Below are 20,604 nucleotides of genomic sequence, written 5' to 3'. Positions count from 1 at the left end.
GAGAAAGATAGATACCACCTATAGGAAAATTAAAGAGGCCTTTGGGGAAGAGAGAATCAGCTGTATGAATATTAAGAGCTTAGATGGTAAACCAATCCTAAGCAAAGAAGGGAAAGTTGAAATGTGGAAGGAGTATATAGAGGACCTATATAAGGGGGATGAACTTGAAAGAAGTATTATAGAAAGGGAAGTGGACGTAAATGAAGAGTGAATTGCAATAATGATACTGCGAGAAGAATTTGACAAAGCTCTGAAAGATCTAAGTTGAAACAAGGTCCTGGGAGTAGACGATATTCTGCCAGAGTTACTAATGGCCTTGGGAGAACCAGGAATAACAAAACTCTTCCATTTGTTGTGCAAGATGTATGAGACGGGCGAAATACCCTAAAACTTCAAGAAAACTGTAGTAATTCTCATTCCAAAGTAAGCAATTGTTGACAGGTGTGAAAATTACCGAACTATCTGTTTAATAATTCATAGTTGCAAAATACAAACACGAATTCTTTACGGAAGAATGTAAAAACTTATAGAAGACGATCTCAGGGAAGATCAGTTTGGATTCCTTAAAGTGTAGGAACACACGAAGCAGTACTGACCCTACCGCTTATCTTAGAAGGTAGGTTAAGGAAAGCAAACCTACATTTTTAGCATTTGTAGTCTTAGAGGAAGCTTTTGATAATGTTGACTGGAATAATATATTTGAAATTCTGAAAGTGGCATGGGTTAAAATACAGGGAGCGAAGAGCTGTTGACGACTTGTACAGAAACCAGACAGCAGTTATAAGGCTTGAGGGTCATGAAAGGGAGGCAGTAGGTGAAAAGGGAGTGAGTCGGGGTTGTAGCTAATTCCCAATTTTATTCAGTATGTACACTGAACAAGCAGTCAAGGAAACAGAGGAAAAATTTGGAGTATGGATTAAAGTTCAGGGAGAAGAAGCAACAAGTTTGAGGTTTGCTGATGACATCGGTATTCTGTCAGAGGCAGCAAAGGACTTGGAAGATCAGCTGAAGGGAATGGACAGTATCTTGAAAGGAGGATGTAAGACGAACATCAATAAAAGCAAAACATGGGTAACGAAATGCACGCGAATTAAATCAGGTAGTGTTAAGGGAATCAGAGTAGAAAACAAGAGACTTTAAATAGTAGATAAGTTTTGATATTTGGGCAGCAAAACAACTGATTACGGCCAAAGAAGGAAGGATATAAAATGTAGACTGGCAATGGCAAGAAAACCATTTCTGAAGAAGAGAAATTTGTTAACATCGAATAGAGATTTAAGTGTTAGAAAATAGTTTCTAAACCTATTTGTTTTGAGTGTAGCCACGAATGGGAGTGAAACATGGACGATAGAGAATAGAAGTTTTCAAAATATGGTGCTATAGAAGAATGCTGAAGATTAGAAGCGTAGATCACGCAACTAATGAGGAAGTACTGAACAGAATTGGGGAGACAAGAAATTTGTGGCACGACTAGACCAAAAGAAGGGATTTGTTGATACGACACATTCTGAGACATCAAGGGATCACCAGTTTAATATTGAAGCGAAGTGTGGCATTAAAAATCTTAGAAATCTTAGAAACATTACAAAGTGAAATATCTAACTAACCTTTTTATCAAAACTGTTTACGTGCACTCTGAGGTTACTCAACAATTACAAATTATCAGCCAATTCATCTATACTTACGTGCTGGCAAAAAAATTCATAATTATTTAATATCTTTACATTGCTTGCGTGAAGACTTCTGCTTCCAAATTCAAAAGTATTGACATACCTAAATTAATATAACATTCTGTGGCTTCACACATCACGCTACAAAAAATTGCCTACTCCATCGTCTTCCCCTCACAGGCAGTTACCTACATCTGAGCGCCTAGAGCTCTCTTACTCCAACACTATATTAATCTCAGACTAGAAGCAGTATCTCTGGGTCTGTGGGCTTATACAAATGTGCCCCAGTATACTACTTTCGCACTATTTATATTTAATACATTCCATTAGATCTAGTCTAGAATTCTTCAGTTTTAGCTTTTCCGGTGTGAAACAGGAATTTTACGCCGGTGGTATATAATTTCAGTACATAGATAGTACAGCTAGTAATATTAGTTTCCGCTCATACAGCATACGGCATCTGACATACTGAGGCATATATTTTTCATTCGCTGTTAGAATTTCCCCATAATAAGAACGAATAAATACTTACTTTGTTAGTATACAACGAAAACTTATTTTAATGGAATATAAAGTAATTGAAAATCAACTTTCCCTCACACATCATGAAGCAATAAGATGTCAAACACATTGCACTTCGAAATCGATTGTGTCTACGTGCAGTCTAGTACCACATACAAATAGAATTTCATCACTACCGAGAGAATGCAGAAGTATGTTGTTGGGATGGAAGCAAGAAGAAATACAGTTACCTAATTATTCAGTGTCACGTAGTAATCCATTCATTTGAGTATTAAGAAGAGAAGGAACTGAAAATTATGTTTACTAACACCGAAACTAAACTACAAATGCGGACAGTGTGCAGTTCTGCCGTTTCATATGTTTTACACCATGAGTTCTAGGCATATAATGCATACTAAATAGCCTGCTCATTGCTTTTGTAATGTTCCTTTCTTATTTCGACCCTAAATGATGAAAAGAATCCAAAGCCCATGCCGATGGTTTTTTTCTAATGTTTCCAGTGACGTTTCTTGTATGTTGTTGGTTGGTACTCGTAAGGCTGACCTCTATGCCTCCTACCAAGAGGAATTGGAAAGAGGTTGCCAGAAGGCTTACTAATTATACTCGAAATCGAATTTCACAAGTGAAACACACACTCGATTACCCGGAATTTCCATGTTATTTTAAGTAGATGTGTAAATAAAAGCAAAAAAAGCGCTTAATTTATCCATTGGCATAATTAATTCGATTAACAACAGACAAAAACGTAGTCTTCTATTTACAGTTGTAGTATGACAACCAGCAGCTGAACAAATGGTGAACCATGGCTCTGGTTACAAATTCGTAGCTATCTCTAGCAAAGACAGAGTCCATACTATCTACTCGATTGCTGAGTAATACACCGTGGCATGAACATATCTGTTGTCACGGTGTCAAATCAACAGAAACTGTTGAAGAATTATCATGGCATCCTCCGACCTGCTTTGAAGTGTCAAGTGAGATTTTGTGTCGTTTGGATGATTATCTACATTTACATACCTACACTGCAAGCCACAGTATGGAGCGTGGTGGAAGGTACCCTGTATTGCTTGCGGCGCGTTTCGTCACAGGGTTATTTGGTAAGCGTGACAGCGTTACGGAGATGTTTAGCAAACTCAAGTGGCAGACTCTGCAAGACAGGCGCTCTGCATCGCGGTGTAGCTCGCTGTCCAGGTTTCGAGAGGGTGCGTTTCTGGATGAGGTATCGAATATATTGCTTCCCCCTACTTATACCCCCCCCCCCCCCGAGGAGATCACGAATGTAAAATTATAGAGATTCGAGCGCGCACGAAGGCTTTCCGGCAGTCGTTCTTTCCGCGACCTATACGCGACTGGAACAGGAAAGGGAGGTAATGACAGTGGCACGTTAATTGCTCTCCACCACACACCTTTGGGTGGCTTGCGGAGTATAAATGTAGATGTAGATGTACCACAATTAGTCGTTTCCTTTCATGAGCATGGGAAAAACGACTGTCTATATGCCTCCGCATGAACCCTAAGTTCTCGTATCTTATCTTCGTGGTCCCTACGCGAAATGTATGTTGTCGGCAGTAGGACCGCTCTGCAGTCAACATAAAATGCTGGGTCTCTAAATTGTCTCAGTAGCATTCTATGAAATGAATGTCTTCTTCCCTCCAGGGATCCCCACTTGAGACTACGAAGCACATTCGTAACACTTGTCTGCTGATCGAACCTACCGGTAAGAAATCTAGCAGCTCGCCTCTTAATTGCTTCGATGTCCACTTTCAATCCAATCAGGTGCGGGTCCCAAATACTCGAGCAGTATGCAAGAAGAGGTCCACTAGCCTCCTATATTAGGTCACCTTTGCAAATGAACAACATTTTCCTAAAATTCTCCCAATAAACCGAGGTCGCCCCTTCGCCTCCTTCTACCACAATCCTCGCAAGCGATACACAGCGTCTACCAGATCATATTTGTATATAGAAAATAGCAACGGCGGTATCACACTTCCATAATGGTACCCCTGTCCCCGATGAACACTCACCCTGAAGGACAACATACTGTGTTCTATTACTTAAAAAGTCTTCCAGCCAGTCACATATCTTGGAGTCTATTCCGTATACACGTATCTTCGTTAGCAGTCTACAGTGGAGTACCGTGTCGAATGCTGTTCTGAAATCTAGGAATATGAAATCAGCCTGTTGCCCTTCACCCATAGTTCGCACTATATCATGTGAGGAAAGAGCAAAATGGGTTTCGCACGAGCGATGCTTCCTAAGGCCGTGCTTATTCATGTACATGTGCTTTACGGTTTCTAGGAAATTTTTTACATCCGAACACAGAATATGCTTTAGAACTCCGCAGTAAACCGATGTTAAGGACATTGGTCTGTAATTCCGCGGGTCCGTTCTTTTGCCCTTCCTATGTATAGGAGTCACCTGCGCTTCTTTCCAGTAGCTAGGGACTTTGCGCTGCTCGAGAGATTAGTGATAAATGCAAACTAAAAAAGGGGCCACTGTCGCAGAGTACTCTTTGTAAAACCGAACTGGAATTCCATTTGTTCTCAACTTTTTCCTTTGTTTCTCTACGGCAGGAATGCCCGAACTGGAATTCCATTTCTCAACTCTTTCCTTTGTTTCTGTACGGCAGGAATGCTTATTACCACTTCATTCATACGGGCCTCAGTGTGACGGTCAAATAACGGTATGTTTGTATGATTCTCCTGCGTAAACTATTCCTTATACGTGGAATCTAAAACTACGACCTTCCTTTTGCTATCTTCTACTGCCAAACTACAATGGTCAACGAGGGTCTGAACGGAAGCCTTAGACCCGCTTAGCGATTTTACATAGGACCAGAATTTTTTTCGGGTTCTCCGCCAGATCTTTAGCCAATGTATGACGGTGGTAGCTGTTGTTTGCTTCGTGCATAGATCGTTTCACAGACCCACGAATCTCTACTAATCTTGGCCTGTTGTCATTTGCCCGTCTTGTTTTGAACCGAGAGTGAAACAGGCTTTGCTGCCTCAGCATTTTCCGAATTTCGTTGTTAAATCGCCGCGGGTCTTTTCCGTTCTTAATCCACTTACTAGGCACATACTTGAGCAGAGAATAATTTACAATCTGTTTAAACTTTATTCGTAATTCCTCTATGGCCATCATTCTAGAACTAAATGATTGCAGATTATTGCCTAAGTGAGATACTAACAAGTACTTTTCCGCTGTTTCTTGAACAGTGTGATGTTGGGCTCGCGTGTGAACCAATAACGATAATAATAGTAAAAATAAAAAATTAATAGCGAATTAAGTTTATTGCACTACAGAGGGAGGTTGATGATTAAAAATTAAAATAATTAAAAACAAGCTAATTGTCGAGTTGGCACAGTGCAAAGGTTTTCTTAACATTTTGTTAGTAAATTCCTCTCTTGCTACTGACAGAGAAAAAAAGGAAAAAACTGAAGCGGTACACGCCGTAGTAGTCCAGCATGAAACCGCTTCGCTTAGCTCTCTGCCACTGCTCTAGTGATAGTTAATGCAGACATTTCAACATGAAATTCAAAACAAATTGAAATTTAAGCATAGAATTACCTTCCTAGGGTCAAAAAATTAAATTTATGCTCTCGACGTCATACAAAATCGATGTATATACAGATTATTCCGTCAGTATGGAAAGAGGATGTTACAAGAATCTAGCAACATCACTCAGCACTAATCCCGAAAGTGAGTGAACGATGACGAGGTGCCATATATCGTCAGCAGTACTGCCAAGTCTCAACTGCACCATGAGGTGCCATATATCGTCAGCAGTACTGCCAAGTCTCAACTGCACCATCAAGAACTTAATGGACAGCTCACACTACTATCCGCAGCCTTTTGAAGCTGCAGCCAGCCCTCAGTGGAGCTGCGCCACCAGACGCCAGTCTAAGGGACAGCTTCAGAGCGACAGCAGATTATAACATTGAAAAATGGAAATGCGTTACACACTTATTCTGTTTGACTTGTGGCGCAAGCTTATTTAAACAAAACTAAAATTGTGTGCAAAACGACCTTGTCCAAAATGTCAAAAAACAGTAATGTAGTATGTCCCGTTCATCTCAAATGGACTGTATGCACGTCCAGTGTTGTGTCACACACAACTAGAATAGTAATACCACCAAAATAAGGAGGCACTACGGATAAAAGAAGAAGACATCAGTGTCACAGAGTGTGTAACTGTGTATATATTTATTAAATTTGTGAATAGTGGTTTTCTGTATGTGTGTGTGTGTGTGTGTGTGTGTGTGTGTGTGTGTGTGTGTGTGTGTGTGTGTTTGGAATAGATGGATGAACCGCTTGTCGTAGTGTGTGTGTGTGAGTATGCTTACCTGAGTGTGTATTGTGTGTGTTTGCAAATTGTGTGTGCCTGTAAATATTGTATATAGTTGTGAAGATGATTAAAAAGTAAATCTGTATGTAATGAAAAAAAAAACAACAAATTCTGTGGCAGTCATAGTATGTGAGGTGAAAGTAATGAATACAAAGCTCCAGAAGAAACCAAAAATCATAAAAAGTTACTTAGCGAATTGTTATACATAAGAAACAAATAACTTTGTAAGTAAACAACAAAAGAAAATATTTTCAATAAAGAATCAAACAATGCTGTTAAGTAATTGTATTGCAGAAAACTGTTACAATACACCAGTAGTTAATTGGACATATCATTTCACTACACATTCATTGTAAGTAAGAAATTGTTTGTAACAAACCTGAACCTACCCCCATGATGCACATATCTCGAATAAAGAGGTCTACTCAACTGAACTACTTATAAAGATGAGGAAGGGGAAAGAGAACTTGAGTCTTATTTGTCCTGGGTAGGTAAGGGATTTTCCTCCACTTTAAAGTGCTATCAATGGATGAGAGATGGAAGAGGATTTTCTCCAAATCTTGTATCACACAAGATCATGTGACACCTATCGAGATACGTCATGACCTTTACTATAACTAGTCCATATTGCTCAAATTGCTCAGGTGTGGGTGTAGGACAGGGGTTGACGTGGGTAATGTGCCAGTGATTACCCAGGGATTCGGGCCGGGGGGGGGGGGGGGGGAGGGAGGATGTGGGGTGTGTCATTGAATATTATTAGCCCAACTGAGTGACACCAGAAGTCCTTGTCAGTGAGCTTGAGATAAGATAGTTATCTTGGCTCATACTCTCAATATATAACGTCTTGCTATTGGTAGTTCTTTAAAAATTAAGCATTATGACTCAGTAAATTACTGTTGCTCGTCCTCTGTCGGGGCACAGGTTACAGGGAATTGATTTCACTTTCTAATGAAATTTTTGGTTTTTCTGTAGAAGCCACAGCTGTACTTGCAACTTCACATTATCCGCCGTCCCTCACAACAAAAACTATTTTGCATTTAACAGACTGTAGAAGTGTACTCTAAGATATGCACACATCAGCCTTTCTCAAGAAAACTAATCCGTTGGTAATGGGTATTATGAAAATCACGTCGAAAGCTTATCGTGAGGTGGAAGATAATTAGAAAGAACGCGCTGTGATATTAGCAGGCGAAAGAGCTTCCAATGTAACTACCTGGAAAGCCGTGGTAAGACGGATAGGACAGGGGGTGTCATCGACGAAAACAGCCATCCCACCCTCTGCCCTTACTCCATTGAGATCGTCGTTCCGTCGATGTGTGTCGATGACTTTAAAATCGTTTTCTTGTTAGCAGATGGAGAGTGGTCTCTCTTGGGGCAGGAGCTGCCATTTTTCCAGTATCAATTTAAGTTCCCCTGCAGTACGGAAGTTCCTGTGGCAGCCATCGATTAGCGAAGGTGGTCATTGTTCTTTCCCTCAGCGGCGTTGATTTACCCGACAGGTTAGGGGGGACATAAGACGCTGAAGGGCTCTCTGGTTCCTTCACGTGGACATTAGTATCCTCGACAGTAAAATCACCATGGCAGAAGGGGAGTGCTCGATGGTCTGATGTGCACTTTGCTGCCACCACCTGTCAGGTACTCCATATCAGCAACCTCAGTAGTCATAAGACATCGTGAGAGAGCAGAATGGGCGCTCCGCGGGACTGGTCAGGTGATTGAGTGTCACTTGTGTCATACGTCTGTACTAGAGATTTCCACACTCCTAAACATCCCTAGGTCCACTGTTACCGATGTTATAGTGAAGTGGAAATGTGAATTGACACGTACAGCACAAAAGCGTGCAGACCGACCTCGTCTGTTGACTGACAGAGACCGCCGACAGTTGAAGAGGGTCGTGATGTGTAATTGGCAGACATCTATCCACACCATCACACAGGAATTCCAAACTGCATCAGGATCCACTGCAAGTACTATGACAGTTAGGCGGGACGTGAGAAAACTTACATTTCATGGTCGAGCGGCTGCTCATTAGCCACATATCTCTCTGGTAAATGCCAAACGATGTCTCGCTTGGTGTAAGCAGCGTAGGCGTTGGACGATTGAGCACCTGTTCACAATGCACGGCCTGTGGCGGAGTGGTTACACGACAATAACATCCCTGTAATGGACTGGTCTGCACAGAGTCCTGAACTGAATCCTATGGAACATATTTGGGATGTTTTGGAACTCCGACTTCGTGCCAGGCCTCACCGACCGACATCGATACCTCTTCTCAGTGCAGCACTCCGTAAAGAATGGGCTGCCATTCCCCAAGAAACTTTCCAGCACCTGATTGAACCTATGCCTGCGATAGTGGTAGCTGACATCAAGGCTAAGGGTGGGCCAACACCATAATGAATTCCAGCATTACCGATAATTTTGATCACATATATATATATAGGGTGGAGAAAAACTGTGTCACGAAATTTTAACCCTGGACAGCTGATGCCAGTAGAAAACAAAATTACTAATGATGTGTAGATCGATAACGGACCATTTTTAAACTACGGGCACTTGACGCCACGCGTTCCGATTGGCCACGGAATTGCCCTGTTGCCGGATGCTCTGGACAACGCATGACCGTGAACGATTTGCCTGCCGGAGATCGCGATGTATCCAAGCCGGCCCGCACGCTCGGTGGTAGCGCGCCAGCCTTCCACTCTGAGGCGAATCCGCCGGTGTCCCGACACATCCATTGTAGTTTCATGATAAATCGCACCGGAAACAAACCCGATGACGGCTGTTAGTTCGCGTACAGAAACTGTTTTACAAATTGTGTCGGCCCTGCAAAGGACGTTTTTTGTAGCTAGGACATAAAGCAGGTGCTCGAAATGGCGGCCCTCTGAGGCGACACAAGCTTGGTAACGTCTAACGGTGTTTTACTGAAATCTTTCAAAGATTTCTGGCATTGTCCTGATGTGACAGACGGCATGTTGAATGCGATCCATTTATTCTTCTTCATTTCTGGATGGTACGCGTCCGGGTGGGTGAACTAGACCCTTGAGGAATCCCCACAGGAAAAAGTCCGGTGACGTGAGGTCTGGTGTTCGCGGGGACCATGTCCTACGAGCATCTCTGCCAATTACCCGGCCGTCGAAGAGTTCATTTAAATATCCGCCCACAGCACGACTGCGGGTGCCCCATCATGCTGCAACCACATGCGTAGCCGTATGTACAGGGGAACATCTTCCAGCATGCCCTTGCAAAAAGGGAAGATAATTTGCTCCGGTAAGTCGAGGAGGTAGACGCACCGGCCTAATCAGATGGTCACACACAATACCTGCCCAAATGTTGAGCGAAAATCTTTCCTGGTGTCCGTGGACGTACGTGACGTGAGGATTTCCCCTTGCCCAGTAATGAACGATTCGAGTGTTGTAAAGGTCATCCCGATGGAACGTGCACTCGTCGGTAAACAACATAATGGCGGGGAAGTCGGGCAACACGTCCAGAAACCACCGGCAAAACTCTAGCTTGTGTTCATAGTCCGTCACAGGATTTAGGTTTTGGACAGGGTGGAAACAAAATGGATACTGGCCGTCATACCTCAAAACCTTCCAGACTTGCCGATGAGTGACCCCCATGTCGTGTGCAACCGCTTGAATACTTCTTCGAGTGCTTACCCGAAGCGCTCTAGAACAGTCGCTTCAAATGCAACATCCCGTCGTGTTCGAGGTCTTCCAGCATCACCATGATATCCCGCTAACGAGCCTGTTTCGCCAAGTCACTAGTGAATTGCTATAAACGTTTGCGGCTATGAGTGGCGTCTTGTTGGGCATCGTCGAGCTTTGCGCTCATTACAGTCTGCTAGTCCATAAAGTAATACTATATATCTCGTTGCTCTTCAAACGAATACTGTGCCGCCAAGCTTACTGTATGACTAAATCGCAGGTGACGTGTGTGTGTTCCGATGCGAAGATTGCGTGTGAATGCCTCTGACGTGACGTGGAGACAAACAGCAAGACCTATTCGACACGTGTGTGTATCACGATGCGGCAGTAACGGGGCGACGGATGTTTGTATATGTGAACCGACAACCATAGCGCTCCCCTTCAACCGATGAACGGCAACAGGGCAATCCCACGGTCAATCGGAGCGCGTGGCGCCAAGTTTCTGTAGTTTAAAAATGGTGTTTTGTCGACCTACACAACATTAGGAATTTTGTTCCTACTGGAATCGGCTATACAGGGTTAAAATTCCGTGACACAATTTTTTCTTCCTCAGTCAGCAGTCAGTTTTTAAGAGGAAAGTTGTATTTATGCCATATCAACTTACGAATAGAATACCACTATGGAATCTGAATCATCCGAAACTTTGCAATCCTACCTGTCCACAGAACAAAACCATGAGAAATACTGTCATCGAAGCTACTATACTAACAGACCCAGCAGCTGGAGAGGTCACTTCTGCATCCCGTACACTAATGATCCCAAGCGATTTACTCATTCATTTTAAAAGAGCTTATTTCCCAATTAAGGTTTCGTTGGCAATAACAAGAAACGAGCATCAAGGTCAGAGAGAGAGAGAGAGAGAGAGAGAGAGAGAGGTGGGGGGGGGGGGGGGGGGAAGGTGGACAAAGAGAGGGGAAGGAATTGGACAGAGAGAGGAAGGAGCCGGAGATTTGGTCGTCTAAACAGTTCCCATTCATGTTTAGCAATTACAAAGCATTGCCGGGTTCGCTAGTTCAGCATATGTTGCACTAGCGGGCTGGCCGTTGTTCCTGAGGAGACTTAACCGCATATGAACAGTAAGCTCGTTTAGGTTGTAACACCATATCTTTAATACTCTACTGATTTATTTTGCCCTTCTGTTTTGGTTTAATGTTATAACATTGAGTATCTGTAAAGATTGTTGGATTGAATCGATAACATAAAATTGTATACTCCTTTCTTCGTTATGACTTTGATGTCATGGTTTTATTCTATGCAAAGTACTGTATCTGTCATTTAAATTCTTTGTCCCATTTGGAGGGAACAAAACGTACTGTATTTAATTGTAATTTCTGTGTGAATATTTTTTTGTAGAAATGTCAGTATATGCAAATGTTCTGTTTTATTTCATGTGTTTGGTGGCTGTTAGGTGAACTGCTGATCCTCACTTAGGGTTCTTAGTTATTTGTATGTAAAAGGTGTGGTAGTTGCCTCGGGAACGGAACTGAGTAGCGCGCGCAAATTGTGGTTGGCCTAGGTAGAAAAGGTGGAATTGGGAGTTAGTCGGGGACGAGCTACCAAACTGTGCACTGCCATGTAAAAGTTGCATATTGTGCTGGATCCGAGAGAGGCTTTTTCTGCTACTTTCCGATGCCTCGGATGGATGGATAAATAGCTGGAACGATTCTGGAATTGGTATTCATCATCGCCACCAAAAAGGTCCAGAGTCCAGCAGTTCTGTCTGCAAACCCGCCTACCAACATGCAGTTGCCACCACATTGCGCAATCACTGTAAAGGAGTACTATAATAGTGTACAGTGAAGGATCAGCTTAATGGACGATTTAGTGTGCACAAATATAAGGTAACTTATAACTGAATTTATGTACCTACCTTGATTTTTTCCCTATCACAACACTTCTCAGGTTCCTCTCCATTTGAACTACGATTACCGAGTGTCTTATTTTGTGGAAAAAATGAAAGCCTCAAAGTTAGACAGTTCATTACATAATGTTGTTTGATCTTTGATGAGGAGGGAATATTCAGATTTACTGTGGATTTAGTGAAATTGTGGGAGGCAGTAAATGTAGTTTTGTGAAGTTTCAAAGTCACCTATTTAACCATTTACTTGAAAGTAGAAGACTGTGGTAATAAAGACAATTTGCTGTTTCTTTTATAAATTAAAGTTCTTAAAATTGAGGCTTATAAAGTTTTGCTTAGTTAATGATCATAGTGCTACTTGTGGTAAATTTTAAAAGGTGAGTCAGTATCTTGAAAATTTGTCAACATTGTGTTTCACTGTAGTAACAGTGGAAAACTGCAATAGTAGAAAATTATATGTTCATGATTGCTAAGTGTATTGGAAGTGCATATTAATAGTATAACAGGATCCACAGTTTGTCTATTGTGCTAATGCTAGGCAACAAGTAACGGGAAGACCACTATTTATGAAAACCATAATTCCTTTATTCAAAAGATAGTGAGAAGCAACCTGTTAGTAGATTCCAATTAACTCTCATTTTAAATAGTAAAGTATTTAACTGAGAGAGACTTAACCTATGTCCAATTTATGATCCTGCAGTGAATGTTCATAGTAATGTTATAAAGACTATTCAGTTTGAACAAGCCCTGAAAGTAATAGTGTGTTTCGGTATCTGTTATATTTTTGCCAATAGTTTGTGCTGCTCTAGCTGATAGCTTCAATCTTACCGTAAACATTTGTATGTGTCAGAGTTCATTGCACTCGCGTGTGACAAAGTATAGGTTGTGTTTATCCGTTAAAGTTACTAATAACTATTTTCTTGAACAAGAATGTTAATCACTCTCTTTCCTAATTAGGCTGGTGACCGTTTTCTTTATCCGTTAAACAGTGCAGATAAGCAAAAAATTTTTTTGCTACTGTTCAAATATTTACGCAATTCTGACTTTCATTTCTGATAAGCCACCCCCGTTATGTACAACTCGGTCGACACAACAAAATTCCTCTCAGAGGCTAACACTGCTCTGTTGCTTTATACCATAACTGTTTTAACTAGATAGTTATATTTCACGACCTGCCTCCTACTTTAAGGTTATGGTATAGCAGTAGCAGACAGGAGTGTTATACGTGGCTTTCCCGTGACAGGACTATTTGTTCTGTTGGGCATATCACGTAAACCAAATTTGGTATTTCATAGTACAAGCTACGTAAATGCTGTTGCAGTGTTATAAGGTCTAGGGTTCTTTTTCATGTTTATGGTGCCAGTTCTCGTACATTATTGTCTGTATCTAGAGTTAGGTTTTGCTCTTGTACCTTTGGTTATTTCCTTGATAATTGTTGCGTACTATATGACGCCTATTTTGTGCAGGGAAATATGCCACTTGTATTCATTATCCTTAAGGAGATATCAGGTTCATATTACGTAACTGATAATCAACACTGTGTCAGTTTGGTGCTTCTTAGTTTAAAATAGTTCTGATGAATATTTTTTGTATCTTTCTAGGGTTAACAATTTGTCACCTGTAGATGTGACCTTGATGCCATGAAACTACTCGTGATTAATAAATTATTTTCACGCAGCTGTTGCTTTTTTCATCGGTTGAAAAGTATTATCACAACTGAGGTTGCTCCTCATACCAAGTTATTTGTAAATTACACGTAACTGAGTGGCAAGTGCTCGTCACAGTCTAAACTTCCACATATCCATTTTATATCGAGTCTTGTCCGCTTTTACTAATTATACAATAGCACGCTCCGTTCAGCAACACAACCTTCATCTCTTTACCATCACTCAGCTGTGCTTTATTGGTGGAGCGCATTTATACCAACATTTAAAAACCTATTTGAACAGAATTATGTCTTTCATTTTATTTTAATATAATTTTAGTTAAAAACGTAATTTAATTAACACACATATCTTTTTACTTGTTAATAAATCATATACATTCACAAATATTAATGAGCCCTTATTTTTTTAGAGTGGACTATAAGAAGCATACATGGTTACAGATTCTTATAAAAATAAAATCTTTCAAATAACTTCCACAATATGCATACCAGGTAAAATTAAACATAATTACGTAATCAGAAAACGTAGTACTCTAAATAATTTTATGTCATTGTTACAGGAAAAGTTCAGTAATGAGGTCGAAATTCTTGGAACACATGGTATGAAACATGAAAAATCCAACTCTTATGTGAACTAAAACTTCTTCAGCAAAGCTATTTACACAATAAGAATCAGCAAATATGATTCATCGCTTGAATATTAAAAAGTAGAAAAAGTAATCCATGAAGTAATATTGAGAGTTACTATGTAATTGAAGTCCTAAAGCAAACCACATAAAGAAAAAAATTTGCGTTTACCTTCCCTAGAAGTGACACCAGAGCAAGTGGAGATGTTCCACATTGTTAAGGAGTGTTTCAAACCTACTTATGTGTGCAGGGAACACAGCACGTACATCGTATCAGTGCTTATTCGTGATGCATCAGATTCACTACAGTTTTAGCTTTCCATTTTCGTCTCTTGTGGATAGAAACCACAGTTTGCTTCCTGTGAAAAAAACCTACACCTAATAAAAGAAATAAACACTTAGAGAGTAAAGGCTTAGAACTAATAGTGTAGCACATAGACATTTTTACATCCCTGTGTATATCTTCTCATCGTTTCACAAGATAATATTATAATTATCAGGACAGACAAATACGGAAATAATATGTAGAACAAGATCAAGGTATTCCTTAACTGCCTCACCAAAGTAAGAAGTTCAAGAAATGATGGCAACACACAGTCTTAACTACCCATGATTCTCAGAAAATAAATCAGTTCCAAAATGAAATGAGAGTCAAAATAGCGTACCTTCTTGATCTTGGGGTCTGCAGAGATATATGTGATCAGTGGCAGTTCCCATAGTGAGAAAGCGTGCTATGATGGTATATGCTTTACATCGCAGCACGGCATCGTACGTCACGTTTCCTGTAGGTTTTTCAGTCCCTTCGATTGTGTCGCCTTTCCCAAATTTTTACAGCTCGCTTTGCTCTGGTCTGAATAAAAGCAAGAACAGAGGTGACGCTGGCATCGAGTCGCTGCACGGTGGTTTTTTACGGCCAACTGGGCTACCTCCTTTGGCCTTCAGTGCATTGCAGCTTTTGTTTGTGACGAATGTAGCTGCAAGAGATAGCTTTGTGGTCTGCGCTACACGTATTGCTCAAATAGAGCCCTCTGTAACGGAAGAAACAACATTTCTCCCTCGCTTCTCTCTCGCTGAGATTTATTGGTCTATGCATACGGTGACCTGCAGTCGTTTCATACACGCCTGTTAGCGTTCCAGCGACTGTTGCTTCGTACGTAGACGCGCAGGCACAAACCGATACTATCAAAATAGGTTCTGAACATTCCATCTTGTACAGTACTAGGGAAGAGGAAATGGTAGATACTTTAGTAAGCACAAATAGTTCTCAATCCCCTCTGTTTGGCTGACGAAGCGTAGCGACAGAAAAATTTGTTCTTATCAACAAATTAGAGTAATACACCGAGAAATGTTCCAGGCAAAAGACGTTCAGTGTTGAAGTATTCAATGTTATTACTTTTTTACTGTCCTGTTCATTTCCATAACGTTTATCCCGTCTAGTGCAGAGTCAGCCATTCAGGATCTGTCAAGTTTTATTCTGTTGTTTAATTTTGTGGTCCGACACCCTTCTTCACGGCACAGTCGTCTATGTAACCTAAGGGGGGGATGTCGTGTGCGCCATCTGCCTGTGAATCGTGTAACCTTAGTTCCGCGTGTTATCGTATTTGAACAGTTTGTGTATTGTATCCTCTGAGGCGAGATTTGGGAGCCAGCCCAGCATTTTCCTGTCCACCTCAGTAGCTGAGTGGTCAGTGTGGTTGACAGCCATGCGGGTACCGCCAGGTAATTTTCCTCGGCTGGAGGTCTGGTACAGTGTGCACTCAGCGCCGTGAGGCAACGATCGGGAGATCGATGTGTTGGCCACATGCTCCTCCATCCCGTATCCAGTGACGCCATTGGCAGAGGATGGCACGCAGGTCGGTAGGTCTCGTCTAGGGCCAGAACACGGAACTTTATGTACTTTTCCAGAATTTGCCTAAACGAGCGTGGGAAACTGACTAAAGGCCACACTCAGGTGGCTGGGTGTAACAGTCCGCGGTCGTTAATTCAACATGCAGATTTGATACGGGGCTGTCTCGACTCCAGACTCGCAGTCTAAGGAGCTGCGTGTTACACTACACGAGTAGACCACTTTCGCACCTTCCTCTTACTTGACATTTTGAATCGGGATTCGTTTCCTCTAGTTTTCTGCACACTGAAGGCAGCGATTAGCAATAATAAACACTTACAGCCGACCCGCAGTCGCAACAGTGAGGCTAAATGGTATCTGCACTAAAATATTCTGGGCAATTTAGGTCTCACCTTTTAACTCGTTCTTAAAGTTTAAAAGAATTGGACGCATCGTTTTCGTGAAAATTGGCTCATGTGGTAGGTCTGGGGCACCCCTATATCTGTCTTTGAAAGCGACTGGGTATTTATTCAGCCAGAACATTATTTTGCTGAGAAAAGCACTTCGACAAGGCTGCCAGAATTAGCGACAAGCAGACTGAAGCAGAAAGACCTGTCCACTGTCCAGTCACATTAATGTGACTCCATGGCAAAAGCCTGCATAAACGCCTTCTGCAACTTCGACCGCTGCGAGACGTGCAAGGAGAGAGTCAATATGGTTCTGGAAGGCACAGACAGGGATGTGGAACCATGCTGACTCCAGTGCCATGGGCAGCTGCGCTAGGTTTCTCTGTTGAGGATTCATTGAACAGATTCTCGATTGGGTTTTAATCCGGGAAGTTCGGTGACCAAGGAAGTGTGGTAAACTCATCCTGATGCTCTTCGAACCACACACATAGACAGCGAGCTATGTGACACGTTGTATTGTCCTGCTTGCATACTGAAGAAAAGCAAAATCCACGTAGGGACGCACCTGGTCCCCCAGGATACACGCATACTTGTGTTGATACACTTACGTTCAAGAATGACAGTCTCACCCAAGGACTGCCACCATAACATTCCCCAGACCATAAAACTCCTTCCTTCGGCCAGGATGCGCAGCGTTTGCTTTCAGAAGTTTCACGCCGAATATGCCAATGGCTATCTGTCTGATGGATCATGAAAAGTGATTCGTATGAAAACGCTAATTGTTGCCAGTCAGTGGACGTCCAGTAACAGTACTGGTGTGAAAATTCCAGCCTCCGTTGCCGATGATCCAGGCGCCTGCAGAGGGTCCACACACAGCAAAGTTCACTGAACGGTCGTTGAGGAGCCACTTTTTTTAACCCCTTGGGTCATCTGCACGGTCAGTTGCTCAACAGTAGCACGTCTTCTCGCCCGTACACATCCCCGTAGCCGTCGTCTCAGACCTGTCAACTACGGCCGGTAGGGCACCAAAGTTACCTTGGGGCCTGTTTTGGATAGCGCCATTTTGCCACGCAAGGTATAATTCAGCCACGGCGGCATTCGAACAGTCTTACAAACTTAGCCGTTACGGGAATGCTTCTACCATTGGCCCGAAAACCAATGAGCTTACCTTTTGAACGACAGATAAATCCCGTCGTTTCCACATAACAACAACTACTGCACAGTTTCGCCACCCCCCCTCCTCCTCCCCTATCCCCCGGACACGCTTCATATACCCTCGATTGCCAGTGCTGCCACCTGCTGCCTGTGAAGGGTTATCGCACTTTGACATGAACATGTTGTTGTTGTTGTTGTTGTTGTTGTGGCCTTCAGTCCTGAGACTGGTTTGATGCAGCTCTCCATGCTACCCTATCCTGTGCAAGCTTCTTTATCTCCCAGTACTTACTGCAACCTACATCCTTCTGAATCTGCTTAGTTTATTCATCTCTTGGTCTCCCTCTACGATTTTTCCCTCCACGCTGCCCTCCAATGCTAAATTTGTGATGCCTTGATGCCTCAGAACATGTCCTACCAACCGGTCCCTTCTTCTTGTCAAGTTGTGCCAAAACTCCTCTTCTCCCCAATTCTATTCAATACCTCCTCATCTTCAGCATTCTTCTGTAGCACCACATTTCGAAAGCTTCTATTCTCTTCTTCTACAAACTATTTATCGTCCATGTTTCACTTCCATACATGGCTACAATCCATACAAATACTTTCAGAAACGACTTCCTGACACTTAATTTTTTCCTGGATGTTAAAAAATTTCTCTTCTTCAGAAACGCTTTCCTTGCCTTTGCCAGTCTACATTTTATATCTTCTCTACTTCTACTCATCAGTTATTACCTAATCTAATTTCCTCAGCATCACCCGACTTAATTCGACTACATTCCATTATCCTCGTTTTGCTTATGTTGATGTTCATCTTATATACTCCTTTCAAGACACTGTCCATTCCGTTCAACTGCTTTTCCAAATCCTTTGCTGTCTCTGACGTGAACATAGGCGATAGTAATATTAATGTGACTGGATCTACGACACTTTTTATAACGACTACAGGCAATAGTGACAACGTACTACCGACGCACATTGAAACAATGTGGTCAGAAATCTTATTAGATGCTATATAAGCGCAGAAATTCTTGCTGCAATAAACCACAAACCATATATTCCATGTAAAAAGTAGCACAGGATACCGGTTAAAGCAAAACTACCATTTCGAGAATTACTCGTTATGATAGTTAGCATCCTTATCGTATTGACATTCATCATGCATTACGCGGAGATAATTTGCAAACATGCTTTAAATCATTATACGAAAATTCCGATTTCAATACTGTGGGCTGACGAGGCAGTTCTCAAATCTAATGGCAAAGCTAATATCCATAATGTTAAAAATCGATCAGGAAAAAGGCCCACTAGTTTCGTCAGCAAGGCGACTAGCACATTTGGAGTTTAAGTAGATTGACTCTTCCACGACCAAGTTATTGTACCTCATTGTTTTTCAACAATATAATGCTGAAAGGCACTCTCAAATTCTGCAACACTCACTGACGAAATGGTAAGAAGGCGTTCAATTAGCAAAACGGTTCTTAATGTTGAAATAAAATGGACGGCCAGCACACTTTTTCGCGGCAAGCATGCGCAGTTGAAATCATTCGTCTTTTTTCGGGCTGATGGATTATGACTTGACCACCATTGGTCCTAGACTTAAATACTTTTGATTAATTATTATGTTGACGTAGCAAAGACACTGTGAATCAACAGTACCCTACAGCAAGAAATAAAATGGAAGACCGGATGTTGGTGGCTTCCACCTGCAGAGATAATTTACAGACGCTGCAGTCTTAGAACTCCCGGCGGTCAACAAGATATCTTGCGAGTGTGGCCAGTCTTACGTTGAACAAACAGTACGCACTGTGGAATAACGCAGGAAGGAGTATGAGAGGTTTTAACGCCTACACTACCCTGAGATATCTACTTTAGTTGAACATGCTTTAGAAAATGGTCACCCGCAAAAATTTGACAAATTCTTTGTCGTGGGGGGGGGGGGGGCCGAAATTGTGTGTTATGTGGAAACGACGCGATTTATCTGTCGTCCAAAAGGCAAGCTCATTGGTTTTCGGGCCAATGATAGAAGCATTCCCGTAACGGCTAAGTTTGTAAAACTGTTCGAATGCCGCCGTGGCTGAAAGCTAACAGCTTCTAGTACTGCGTAAAAAAGAAATCGTTAGCTTTTTATTTACACTACTGGCCATTGAAATTGCTACACCACGAAGATGACGTGCTACACACGCGAAATTTAACCGACAGGAAGAAGATGCTGTGATATACAAATGATTAGCTTTTAAGAGCATTCACACAAGGTTGGCGCCGGTGGCGACACCTACAACGTGCTGACATGACGAAAGTTTCCAACCCATTTCTCATACACAAACAGCAGCTGACCGGCGTTGCTGGTGAAACGTTGTTGTGATGCCTCGTGTAAGGAGGAGAAATGCGTACCATCACGTTTCCGGCTTTGATAAAGGTCGGATTGTAGCCTATCGCGATTGTGGTTTATCGTATCGCGACATTGCTGCTCGTGTTGTTCGACATCCAATGACTTAGCGGAATATGGAATCCGTGGGTTCTGGAGGGTAATACGGAAAGCCGTGCTGGATCCCAACGCCCTCGTATCACTAGCAGTCGAACTGACAGGCATCTTATCCGCATGGCTGTAACGGATCGTGCAGCCACGTCTCGACCTCTGAGTCAACAGATGGCTATGTTTGCAAGACAACAACCATCTGCTCGAACAGTTCGACGACGTTTGCAGCAGCATGGACTATCAGCTCGAGGACCATGGCTGCGGTTACCGTTGACGCTGCATCACAGTGAGGAGCGCAAGCGATGGTGTACTCAACGACGAGCCTGAGTGCACGAATGGCAAAACGTCAT

Source organism: Schistocerca gregaria, chromosome X (genome assembly GCF_023897955.1).
Source record: "Schistocerca gregaria isolate iqSchGreg1 chromosome X, iqSchGreg1.2, whole genome shotgun sequence".
In the NCBI taxonomy this organism is placed as follows: Eukaryota; Metazoa; Arthropoda; class Insecta; order Orthoptera; family Acrididae; genus Schistocerca; species Schistocerca gregaria.
Note: the sequence above shows the minus strand (reverse complement) of the source record.